Genomic DNA, 13,562 nt, shown 5'->3' on the forward strand with positions numbered 1-13,562 from the left:
CGTATTTTTCACATCTTTTCAAGATCTTCGTATTTTTCACACCGTTTCATACTCCTCATATTAATGACACTTTTTCATGCTCCTCATATTTTTCACACCGTTTCCTGCTTCTAATATTTTTCATACCGTTTCATGTTCCTCATATTTGGCACACCATTTCATGCCCTCATATTTTTGAAACCTTTTGTAGATCTTCAGATTTTTCACACCATGTCATGCTCTTCATATTTTCACACCTTTCATGCTGCTCATATTTTTGACACATTTTCATGCTCCTCATATTTTTCACACCTTTACATGCTCCTCATATTTTTGACACCTTTTCTTTGTCCTCATATTTTTCAGACCATTTCATGCTCCTGGGATTTTTCAGACCTTTTAATCCTCCTCGTATTTTTCAGACCTTTTCATGCTCCTCAAATTTTTCCGACCTTTTCAAGCTCCTCGTAATTTTCAGACCTTTTCACAGTCCTCGTATTTTTCAGACCTTTTCATGCTCCTCGTATTTTTCATACCTTTTCATGCTCCTCGTATTTTTCAGAACTTTTCATGCTTCTCGTATTTTTCAGACCTTTTCATGCTCCCCGTGTTTTTCACACCTTTTCATGCTCCTCGTACATTTCACACCTTTTCATGCTCTTTGTATTTTTCAGACCTTTTCATGCTCCTCATATTTTTCACACATTTTCCTGCTCTTCATATTTTTCACAACTTTTCAGGCTCTTGATATTTTTCACACAGTTTCATGCTCTTCATATTTTGGAATTCTTTTCATGCTCCTCATATTTTTCAGACCGTTTCATGCTCCTTGTATTTTTTGGACCGTTTAATCCTCCTCTTTTTTTTTTTCCAGATCATTTCATTCTCCTCATATTTTTCACATCTTTTCATGCTCCTCATATTTTTCACACCATTTCATGCTCCTCATGTTTTTCATACAGTTTCATGCTCCTCATATTTTTTACACCATTACATGCTCCTCATACTTTTGACAGCTTTTCATGCTGTTCATATTTTCATACCGTTTCATGCTCCTCATATTTTTGACACTTTTTCATGTTCTTCATATTTTTCAAACGTTTTCATGCTCCTCGTATTTTCAGACCTTTTCATGTTCCTTGTATTTTTCACACGTTTTCAGGCTCCTCGTATGTTTCACACATTTACATGCTCCTCGAATTTTTGAAACCTTTTCATGCTCGTCATATTTTGTGGACCGTTTCATGCTCCTCATATTTTTCACACATTTTCATGCTCTTCTTATTTTTCACACCTTTTCATGCTCATCATATTTTTCACACCTTTTCATGCTCTTCATATTTTTCATGCAGATTTACGGTCTGCATATTTTTCACACATTTACATGCTCCTCATATTTTTGACATCTTTTCATGCTCCTAATATTTTTCACACCTTTGCATGCTCCTTATATATTTGAAACCTTTTCATGCTCTACATATTTTTCAGACCTTTTCATTCTCCTCATATTTTTCAGACAATTTCATGCTCCTCATGTATTTCACACCTTGACATGATCCTCGTATTTTTGACACCTTTCCATGCTCCTCATATTTTTTGGACCGTTTCATGCTCCTCATATATTTCACAGATTTTCATGCTCCTCATAATTTTCACACCGTTTCATGCTCCTCATATTTTTCAGACCTTTTTATGCTCTTGATATTTTTCACACCTTTTCATGCTCTTCTAATTTTTCACACGTTTTCATGCTCCTCATATTTTTGACACCTTTTAATGATGTACATATTTTTCAGACTTTTTCATGCTCCTCGTATTTTTCAGACCCATTCATGCTCCTCATATTTTTCAGACCGATTGATGCTCCTCATATTTTTCAGACCGTTTCATGTTCCTCATATTTTTGACACCTTTTCATGCCCTCATATTTTTGACACCTTTTGTAGCTCTTCAGATTTTTCACACCATTTCATGCTCTCCATATTTTCACACATTTTCATGCCCCTCATATTTTTGACACCTTTTGTATCTCTTCAGATTTTTCACACCGTTTCATGCTCCTCATATTTTTGACAGCTTTTCATGCTCTTCATATTGTTCACACCTTTACATATTCCTCACATTTTTGAAATCTTTTCATGCTCTACATATTTTTCACACCTTTTCATGCTCCTCATATTTTTGACACCTTTTAATGCTCTACATATTTTTCAGACCTTTTCATATTCCTCATATATTTCAGAGCATTTCATGCTCCTCATATTTTTCAGACAATTTCATGCTCCTCATATTTTTCACACCTTTTCATGCTCTTCATATTTTTCACACGTTTACATTCTCCTCATATTTTTGACACCTTTTCATGCTCTTTATATTTTTCAGAACTTCATGCTCCTCGTATTTTTCAGACCATTTTATGCTCCTCGAATTTTTCATACCTTTTCATGCTCCTCATATTTTTCTCACTTTTCCGGCTATTCATATTTTTCACACCTTTTCATGCTCCTTGTATTTTTCACACCTTTTCATGCTCCTTGTATTTTTCACACCTTTTAATGCTCTTCATATTTTTCATACCTTTTCTTGCTCTTCATATTTTTCTAACTTTTACATCACTTCGTATTTTTCACATCTTTTCATGCTCTTCATATTTTTCACACCTTTTCATCCTCTTCGTATTTTCACACCTTTTCATGCTCTTCATATTTTTCACACCTTTTCATCCTCTTCATATTTTTCACACCTTTTCATACTCCTCATATTTTCCACACATTTTCGGGCTCTTCAAATTTTTCTCACCATTTCATTCTCCTCATATTTTTGAAACACATTCATGCTCCTCATATTTTTCGAACTGTATCATGCTCCTCAGATATTTCAGACCGTTGCATGCTCCTCATATTTTTCAGACCGTTTCATGCTCTCCATATTTTTAACACTTTTTCATGCTCCTCCTATTTTTCACACCTTTTCATGCTCGTCGTGATTTTCACACCTTTTCATGCTCTTCGTAATTTACACACCTTTTCATACTCTTCGTGTATTTCACACCTTTTCATGCTCTTCGTATTTTTCACATCTTTTCAAGATCTTCGTATTTTTCACACCGTTTCATACTCCTCATATTAATGACACTTTTTCATGCTCCTCATATTTTTCACACCGTTTCCTGCTTCTAATATTTTTCATACCGTTTCATGTTCCTCATATTTGGCACACCATTTCATGCCCTCATATTTTTGAAACCTTTTGTAGATCTTCAGATTTTTCACACCATGTCATGCTCTTCATATTATCACACCTTTCATGCTGCTCATCTTTTTGACACATTTTCATGCTCCTCATATTTTTCACACCTTTACATGCTCCTCATATTTTTGACACCTTTTCTTTGTCCTCATATTTTTCAGACCATTTCATGCTCCTGGGATTTTTCAGACCTTTTAATCCTCCTCGTATTTTTCAGACCTTTTCATGCTCCTCAAATTTTTCCGACCTTTTCAAGCTCCTCGTATTTTTCAGACCTTTTCACAGTCCTCGTATTTTTCAGACCTTTTCATGCTCCTCATATTTTTCAGACCTTTTCATGCTCCCCGTATTTTTCAGAGCATTTCATGCTCCTCATATTTTTCAGACCGTTTCACGCTCTTCATATATTTCACACCTTTACAGTTTCCTCACATTTTTGAAACCTTTTCATGCTCTTCATATTTTTCACACATTTTCATGCTCCTCATATTTTTGACACCTTTCAATGCTCTACTTATTTTTCACACCTTTCATGCTCTTCGTATTTTTCAGACCATTTCATGCTCCTCATAATTTTCAGACAATTTCATGCTCCTCATAATTTTCACACCTTTTCATGCTCTTCATATTTTTCACACGTTTACATTCTCCTCATATTTTTGACACCTTTTCATGCTCTTTATTTTTTTCAGAACTTTTCATGCTCCTCGTATTTTTCAGACCATTTTATGCTCCTCGTATTTTTCATACCTTTTCATGCTCCTCTTATTTTTCAGAACTTTTCATGCTCCTCGTATTTTTCAGACCTTTTCATGCTGCTCCTATTTTCCTGACCTTTTCATGCTCCTTGTATTTTTCACAGCTTTTCATGCTCTTCATATTTTTCTCACTTTTCCGGCTTTTCATATTTTTCACACCTTTTCATGCTCCTCGTATTTTTGTCACCTTTTCATGCTCCTTGTATTTTCCGCACCTTTTCATGCTCTTCATATTTTTCATACCTTTTCTTGCTCTTCATATTTTTCAAACTTTTTCATCACTTCGTATTTTTCACATCTTTTCATGCTCTTCATATTTTTCATACCTTTTCATGCTCCTCGTATTTTTCACAGCTTTTCATGCTCCTCATATTCTTCAGACCTTTTCATGCTCCTCATATTTTTCACAGCGTTTCATGCTCCTAGAATTCTTCAGACAATTTCATGCTCCTCGTAGTTTTCACAGGTTTTTATGCTCCTCATATTTTTCACACCTTTTCATTGTCCTCATATTTTTCAGACCATTTCATGCTCCTGGGATTTTTCAGACCTGTTAATCCTCCTCGTATTTTTCAGACCTTTTCATGCTCCTCAAATTTTTCTGACCTTTTCAAGCTCCTCGTATTTTTCAGACCTTTTCACGGTCCTCGTATTTTTCAGACCTTTTCATGCCCGTCGGATTTTTCACACCTTTTCATGCTCCTCGTATTTTTCACACCTTTTCATGCTCTTCATATTTTTCACACCTTTTCATGCTCTTCGTGTTTTTCACACCTTTTCATGCTCTTCGTAATTTACACACCTTTTCATACTCTTCGTGTTTTTCACACCTTTTCATGATCTTCGTATTTTTCACACCATTTCATACTCCTCATATTAATGACATTTTTTCATGCTCCTCATATTTTTCAGACCATTTCATGCTCCTCATATTTTTCAAACCGTTACATGCTCCTCATATTTTTCGCACCTTTTCATGCTCTTCATATTTTTCACACCTTTTCATGCTCCTCGTATTCTTCCGAACTTTTCATGCTCCTCGTATTTTTCACACCTTTTCATGCTCCTCGTATTCTTCAGACCTTTTCATGCTCCTCTTATTTTTCACAGCGTTTCATGCTCCTCATATTCTTCAGACCTTTTTCATGCTGCTCCTATTTTTCAGACCTTTTCATGCTCCTCCTATTTTTCACAGCTTTTCATGCTCCTCATATTTTTCTCACTTTTCCGGCTATTCATATTTTTCACACCTTTTCATGCTCCTTGTATTTTTCACACCTTTTCATGCTCCTTGTATTTTTCACACCTTTTAATGCTCTTCATATTTTTCATACCTTTTCTTGCTCTTCATATTTTTCTAACTTTTACATCACTTCGTATTTTTCACATCTTTTCATGCTCTTCATATTTTTCACACCTTTTCATCCTCTTCGTATTTTCACACCTTTTCATGCTCTTCATATTTTTCACACCTTTTCGTCCTCTTCGTATTTTTCACACCTTTTCATACTCCTCATATTTTCCACACATTTTCGGGCTCTTCAAATTTTTCTCACCATTTCATTCTCCTCATATTTTTGAAACACATTCATGCTCCTCATATTTTTCGAACTGTATCATGCTCCTCAGATATTTCAGACCGTTGCATGCTCCTCATATTTTTCAGACCGTTTCATGCTCTCCATATTTTTAACACTTTTTCATGCTCCTCCTATTTTTCACACATTTTCATGCTCTTCGTGATTTTCACACCTTTTCATGCTCTTCGTAATTTACACACCTTTTCATACTCTTCGTGTTTTTCACACCTTTTCATGCTCTTCGTATTTTTCACATCTTTTCAAGATCTTCGTATTTTTCACACCGTTTCATACTCCTCATATTAATGACACTTTTTCATGCTCCTCATATTTTTCACACCGTTTCCTGCTTCTAATATTTTTCATACCGTTTCATGTTCCTCATATTTGGCACACCTTTTCATGCCCTCATATTTTTGAAACCTTTTGTAGATCTTCAGATTTTTCACACCATTTCATGCTCTTCATATTTTCACACCTTTCATGCTGCTCATCTTTTTGACACATTTTCATGCTCCTCATATTTTTCACACCTTTACATGCTCCTCATATTTTTGACACCTTTTCTTTGTCCTCATATTTTTCAGACCATTTCATGCTCCTGGGATTTTTCAGACCTTTTAATCCTCCTCGTATTTTTCAGACCTTTTCATGCTCCTCAAATTTTTCCGACCTTTTCAAGCTCCTCGTAATTTTCAGACCTTTTCACAGTCCTCGTATTTTTCAGACCTTTTCATGCTCCTCGTATTTTTCAGACCTTTTCATGCTGCTCCTATTTTCCTGACCTTTTCATGCTCCTTGTATTTTTCACAGCTTTTCATGCTCTTCATATTTTTCTCACTTTTCCGGCTATTCATATTTTTCACACCTTTTCATGCTCCTTGTATTTTTCACACCTTTTCATGCTCCTTGTATTTTTCACACCTTTTAATGCTCTTCATATTTTTCATACCTTTTCTTGCTCTTCATATTTTTCAAACTTTTTCATCACTTCGTATTTTTCACATCTTTTCATGCTCTTCATATTTTTCATACCTTTTCATGCTCCTCGTATTTTTCACAGCTTTTCATGCTCCTCATATTCTTCAGACCTTTTCATGCTCCTCATATTTTTCACAGCGTTTCATGCTCCTAGAATTCTTCAGACAATTTCATGCTCCTCGTAGTTTTCACAGGTTTTTATGCTCCTCATATTTTTCACACCTTTTCATTGTCCTCATATTTTTCAGACCATTTCATGCTCCTGGGATTTTTCAGACCTGTTAATCCTCCTCGTATTTTTCAGACCTTTTCATGCTCCTCAAATTTTTCTGACCTTTTCAAGCTCCTCGTATTTTTCAGACCTTTTCACGGTCCTCGTATTTTTCAGACCTTTTCATGCCCGTCGGATTTTTCACACCTTTTCATGCTCCTCGTATTTTTCACACCTTTTCATGCTCTTCATATTTTTCACACCTTTTCATGCTCTTCGTGTTTTTCACACCTTTTCATGCTCTTCGTAATTTACACACCTTTTCATACTCTTCGTGTTTTTCACACCTTTTCATGATCTTCGTATTTTTCACACCATTTCATACTCCTCATATTAATGACATTTTTTCATGCTCCTCATATTTTTCAGACCATTTCATGCTCCTCATATTTTTCAAACCGTTACATGCTCCTCATATTTTTCGCACCTTTTCATGCTCTTCATATTTTTCACACCTTTTCATGCTCCTCGTATTCTTCCGAACTTTTCATGCTCCTCGTATTTTTCACACCTTTTCATGCTCCTCGTATTCTTCAGACCTTTTCATGCTCCTCTTATTTTTCACAGCGTTTCATGCTCCTCATATTCTTCAGACCTTTTTCATGCTGCTCCTATTTTTCAGACCTTTTCATGCTCCTCCTATTTTTCACAGCTTTTCATGCTCCTCATATTTTTCTCACTTTTCCGGCTATTCATATTTTTCACACCTTTTCATGCTCCTTGTATTTTTCACACCTTTTCATGCTCCTTGTATTTTTCACACCTTTTAATGCTCTTCATATTTTTCATACCTTTTCTTGCTCTTCATATTTTTCTAACTTTTACATCACTTCGTATTTTTCACATCTTTTCATGCTCTTCATATTTTTCACACCTTTTCATCCTCTTCGTATTTTCACACCTTTTCATGCTCTTCATATTTTTCACACCTTTTCATCCTCTTCGTATTTTTCACACCTTTTCATACTCCTCATATTTTCCACACATTTTCGGGCTCTTCAAATTTTTCTCACCATTTCATTCTCCTCATATTTTTGAAACACATTCATGCTCCTCATATTTTTCGAACTGTATCATGCTCCTCAGATATTTCAGACCGTTGCATGCTCCTCATATTTTTCAGACCGTTTCATGCTCTCCATATTTTTAACACTTTTTCATGCTCCTCCTATTTTTCACACCTTTTCATGCTCGTCGTGATTTTCACACCTTTTCATGCTCTTCGTAATTTACACACCTTTTCATACTCTTCGTGTTTTTCACACCTTTTCATGCTCTTCGTATTTTTCACATCTTTTCAAGATCTTCGTATTTTTCACACCGTTTCATACTCCTCATATTAATGACACTTTTTCATGCTCCTCATATTTTTCACACCGTTTCCTGCTTCTAATATTTTTCATACCGTTTCATGTTCCTCATATTTGGCACACCTTTTCATGCCCTCATATTTTTGAAACCTTTTGTAGATCTTCAGATTTTTCACACCATTTCATGCTCTTCATATTTTCACACCTTTCATGCTGCTCATATTTTTGACACATTTTCATGCTCCTCATATTTTTCACACCTTTACATGCTCCTCATATTTTTGACACCTTTTCTTTGTCCTCATATTTTTCAGACCATTTCATGCTCCTGGGATTTTTCAGACCTTTTAATCCTCCTCGTATTTTTCAGACCTTTTCATGCTCCTCAAATTTTTCCGACCTTTTCAAGCTCCTCGTAATTTTCAGACCTTTTCACAGTCCTCGTATTTTTCAGACCTTTTCATGCTCCTCGTATTTTTCATACCTTTTCATGCTCCTCGTATTTTTCAGAACTTTTCATGCTTCTCGTATTTTTCAGACCTTTTCATGCTCCCCGTGTTTTTCACACCTTTTCATGCTCCTCGTACATTTCACACCTTTTCATGCTCTTTGTATTTTTCAGACCTTTTCATGCTCCTCATATTTTTCACACCTTTTCCTGCTCTTCATATTTTTCACAACTTTTCAGGCTCTTGATATTTTTCACACAGTTTCATGCTCTTCATATTTTGGAATTCTTTTCATGCTCCTCATATTTTTCAGACCGTTTCATGCTCCTTGTATTTTTTGGACCGTTTAATCCTCCTCTTTTTTTTTCCCGATCATTTCATTCTCCTCATATTTTTCACATCTTTTCATGCTCCTCATATTTTTCACACCATTTCATGCTCCTCATGTTTTTCATACAGTTTCATGCTCCTCATATTTTTTACACCATTACATGCTCCTCATACTTTTGACAGCTTTTCATGCTGTTCATATTTTCATACCGTTTCATGCTCCTCATATTTTTGACACTTTTTCATGTTCTTCATATTTTTCAAACGTTTTCATGCTCCTCGTATTTTCAGACCTTTTCATGTTCCTTGTATTTTTCACACGTTTTCAGGCTCCTCGTATGTTTCACACATTTACATGCTCCTCGAATTTTTGAAACCTTTTCATGCTCGTCATATTTTGTGGACCGTTTCATGCTCCTCATATTTTTCACACATTTTCATGCTCTTCTTATTTTTCACACCTTTTCATGCTCTTCATATTTTTCACACCTTTTCATGCTCTTCATATTTTTCATGCAGATTTACGGTCTGCATATTTTTCACACATTTACATGCTCCTCATATTTTTGACATCTTTTCATGCTCCTAATATTTTTCACACCTTTGCATGCTCCTTATATATTTGAAACCTTTTCATGCTCTACATATTTTTCAGACCTTTTCATTCTCCTCATATTTTTCAGACAATTTCATGCTCCTCATGTATTTCACACCTTGACATGATCCTCGTATTTTTGACACCTTTCCATTCTCCTCATATTTTTTGGACCGTTTCATGCTCCTCATATATTTCACAGATTTTCATGCTCCTCATAATTTTCACACCGTTTCATGCTCCTCATATTTTTCAGACCTTTTTATGCTCTTGATATTTTTCACACCTTTTCATGCTCTTCTAATTTTTCACACGTTTTCATGCTCCTCATATTTTTGACACCTTTTAATGATGTACATATTTTTCAGACTTTTTCATGCTCCTCGTATTTTTCAGACCCATTCATGCTCCTCATATTTTTCAGACCGATTGATGCTCCTCATATTTTTCAGACCGTTTCATGTTCCTCATATTTTTGACACCTTTTCATGCCCTCATATTTTTGACACCTTTTGTAGCTCTTCAGATTTTTCACACCATTTCATGCTCTCCATATTTTCACACATTTTCATGCCCCTCATATTTTTGACACCTTTTGTATCTCTTCAGATTTTTCACACCGTTTCATGCTCCTCATATTTTTGACAGCTTTTCATGCTCTTCATATTGTTCACACCTTTACATATTCCTCACATTTTTGAAATCTTTTCATGCTCTACATATTTTTCACACCTTTGCATGCTCCTCATATTTTTGACACCTTTTAATGCTCTACATATTTTTCAGACCTTTTCATATTCCTCATATATTTCAGAGCATTTCATGCTCCTCATATTTTTCAGACAATTTCATGCTCCTCATATTTTTCACACCTTTTCATGCTCTTCATATTTTTCACACGTTTACATTCTCCTCATATTTTTGACACCTTTTCATGCTCTTTATATTTTTCAGAACTTCATGCTCCTCGTATTTTTCAGACCATTTTATGCTCCTCGAATTTTTCATACCTTTTCATGCTCCTCATATTTTTCTCACTTTTCCGGCTATTCATATTTTTCACACCTTTTCATGCTCCTTGTATTTTTCACACCTTTTAATGCTCTTCATATTTTTCATACCTTTTCTTGCTCTTCATATTTTTCTAACTTTTACATCACTTCGTATTTTTCACATCTTTTCATGCTCTTCATATTTTTCACACCTTTTCATCCTCTTCGTATTTTCACACCTTTTCATGCTCTTCATATTTTTCACACCTTTTCGTCCTCTTCGTATTTTTCACACCTTTTCATACTCCTCATATTTTCCACACATTTTCGGGCTCTTCAAATTTTTCTCACCATTTCATTCTCCTCATATTTTTGAAACACATTCATGCTCCTCATATTTTTCGAACTGTATCATGCTCCTCAGATATTTCAGACCGTTGCATGCTCCTCATATTTTTCAGACCGTTTCATGCTCTCCATATTTTTAACACTTTTTCATGCTCCTCCTATTTTTCACACCTTTTCATGCTCGTCGTGATTTTCACACCTTTTCATGCTCTTCGTAATTTACACACCTTTTCATACTCTTCGTGTATTTCACACCTTTTCATGCTCTTCGTATTTTTCACATCTTTTCAAGATCTTCGTATTTTTCACACCGTTTCATACTCCTCATATTAATGACACTTTTTCATGCTCCTCATATTTTTCACACCGTTTCCTGCTTCTAATATTTTTCATACCGTTTCATGTTCCTCATATTTGGCACACCATTTCATGCCCTCATATTTTTGAAACCTTTTGTAGATCTTCAGATTTTTCACACCATGTCATGCTCTTCATATTATCACACCTTTCATGCTGCTCATATTTTTGACACATTTTCATGCTCCTCATATTTTTCACACCTTTACATGCTCCTCATATTTTTGACACCTTTTCTTTGTCCTCATATTTTTCAGACCATTTCATGCTCCTGGGATTTTTCAGACCTTTTAATCCTCCTCGTATTTTTCAGACCTTTTCATGCTCCTCAAATTTTTCCGACCTTTTCAAGCTCCTCGTATTTTTCAGACCTTTTCACAGTCCTCGTATTTTTCAGACCTTTTCATGCTCCTCATATTTTTCAGACCTTTTCATGCTCCCCGTATTTTTCAGAGCATTTCATGCTCCTCATATTTTTCAGACCGTTTCACGCTCTTCATATATTTCACACCTTTACAGTTTCCTCACATTTTTGAAACCTTTTCATGCTCTTCATATTTTTCACACATTTTCATGCTCCTCATATTTTTGACACCTTTCAATGCTCTACTTATTTTTCACACCTTTCATGCTCTTCGTATTTTTCAGACCGTTTCATGCTCCTCATAATTTTCAGACAATTTCATGCTCCTCATAATTTTCACACCTTTTCATGCTCTTCATATTTTTCACACGTTTACATTCTCCTCATATTTTTGACACCTTTTCATGCTCTTTATTTTTTTCAGAACTTTTCATGCTCCTCGTATTTTTCAGACCATTTTATGCTCCTCGTATTTTTCATACCTTTTCATGCTCCTCTTATTTTTCAGAACTTTTCATGCTCCTCGTATATTTCAGACCTTTTCATGCTGCTCCTATTTTCCTGACCTTTTCATGCTCCTTGTATTTTTCACAGCTTTTCATGCTCTTCATATTTTTCTCACTTTTCCGGCTTTTCATATTTTTCACACCTTTTCATGCTCCTCGTATTTTTGTCACCTTTTCATGCTCCTTGTATTTTCCGCACCTTTTCATGCTCTTCATATTTTTCATACCTTTTCTTGCTCTTCATATTTTTCAAACTTTTTCATCACTTCGTATTTTTCACATCTTTTCATGCTCTTCATATTTTTCATACCTTTTCATGCTCCTCGTATTTTTCACAGCTTTTCATGCTCCTCATATTCTTCAGACCTTTTCATGCTCCTCATATTTTTCACAGCGTTTCATGCTCCTAGAATTCTTCAGACAATTTCATGCTCCTCGTAGTTTTCACAGGTTTTTATGCTCCTCATATTTTTCACACCTTTTCATTGTCCTCATATTTTTCAGACCATTTCATGCTCCTGGGATTTTTCAGACCTGTTAATCCTCCTCGTATTTTTCAGACCTTTTCATGCTCCTCAAATTTTTCTGACCTTTTCAAGCTCCTCGTATTTTTCAGACCTTTTCACGGTCCTCGTATTTTTCAGACCTTTTCATGCCCGTCGGATTTTTCACACCTTTTCATGCTCCTCGTATTTTTCACACCTTTTCATGCTCTTCATATTTTTCACACCTTTTCATGCTCTTCGTGTTTTTCACACCTTTTCATGCTCTTCGTAATTTACACACCTTTTCATACTCTTCGTGTTTTTCACACCTTTTCATGATCTTCGTATTTTTCACACCATTTCATACTCCTCATATTAATGACATTTTTTCATGCTCCTCATATTTTTCAGACCATTTCATGCTCCTCATATTTTTCAAACCGTTACATGCTCCTCATATTTTTCGCACCTTTTCATGCTCTTCATATTTTTCACACCTTTTCATGCTCCTCGTATTCTTCCGAACTTTTCATGCTCCTCGTATTTTTCACACCTTTTCATGCTCCTCGTATTCTTCAGACCTTTTCATGCTCCTCTTATTTTTCACAGCGTTTCATGCTCCTCATATTCTTCAGACCTTTTTCATGCTGCTCCTATTTTTCAGACCTTTTCATGCTCCTCCTATTTTTCACAGCTTTTCATGCTCCTCATATTTTTCTCACTTTTCCGGCTATTCATATTTTTCACACCTTTTCATGCTCCTTGTATTTTTCACACCTTTTCATGCTCCTTGTATTTTTCACACCTTTTAATGCTCTTCATATTTTTCATACCTTTTCTTGCTCTTCATATTTTTCTAACTTTTACATCACTTCGTATTTTTCACATCTTTTCATGCTCTTCATATTTTTCACACCTTTTCATCCTCTTCGTATTTTCACACCTTTTCATGCTCTTCATATTTTTCACACCTTTTCGTCCTCTTCGTATTTTTCACACCTTTTCATA

Source organism: Dama dama, chromosome 22 (genome assembly GCF_033118175.1).
Source record: "Dama dama isolate Ldn47 chromosome 22, ASM3311817v1, whole genome shotgun sequence".
NCBI lineage: Eukaryota > Metazoa > Chordata > Mammalia > Artiodactyla > Cervidae > Dama > Dama dama.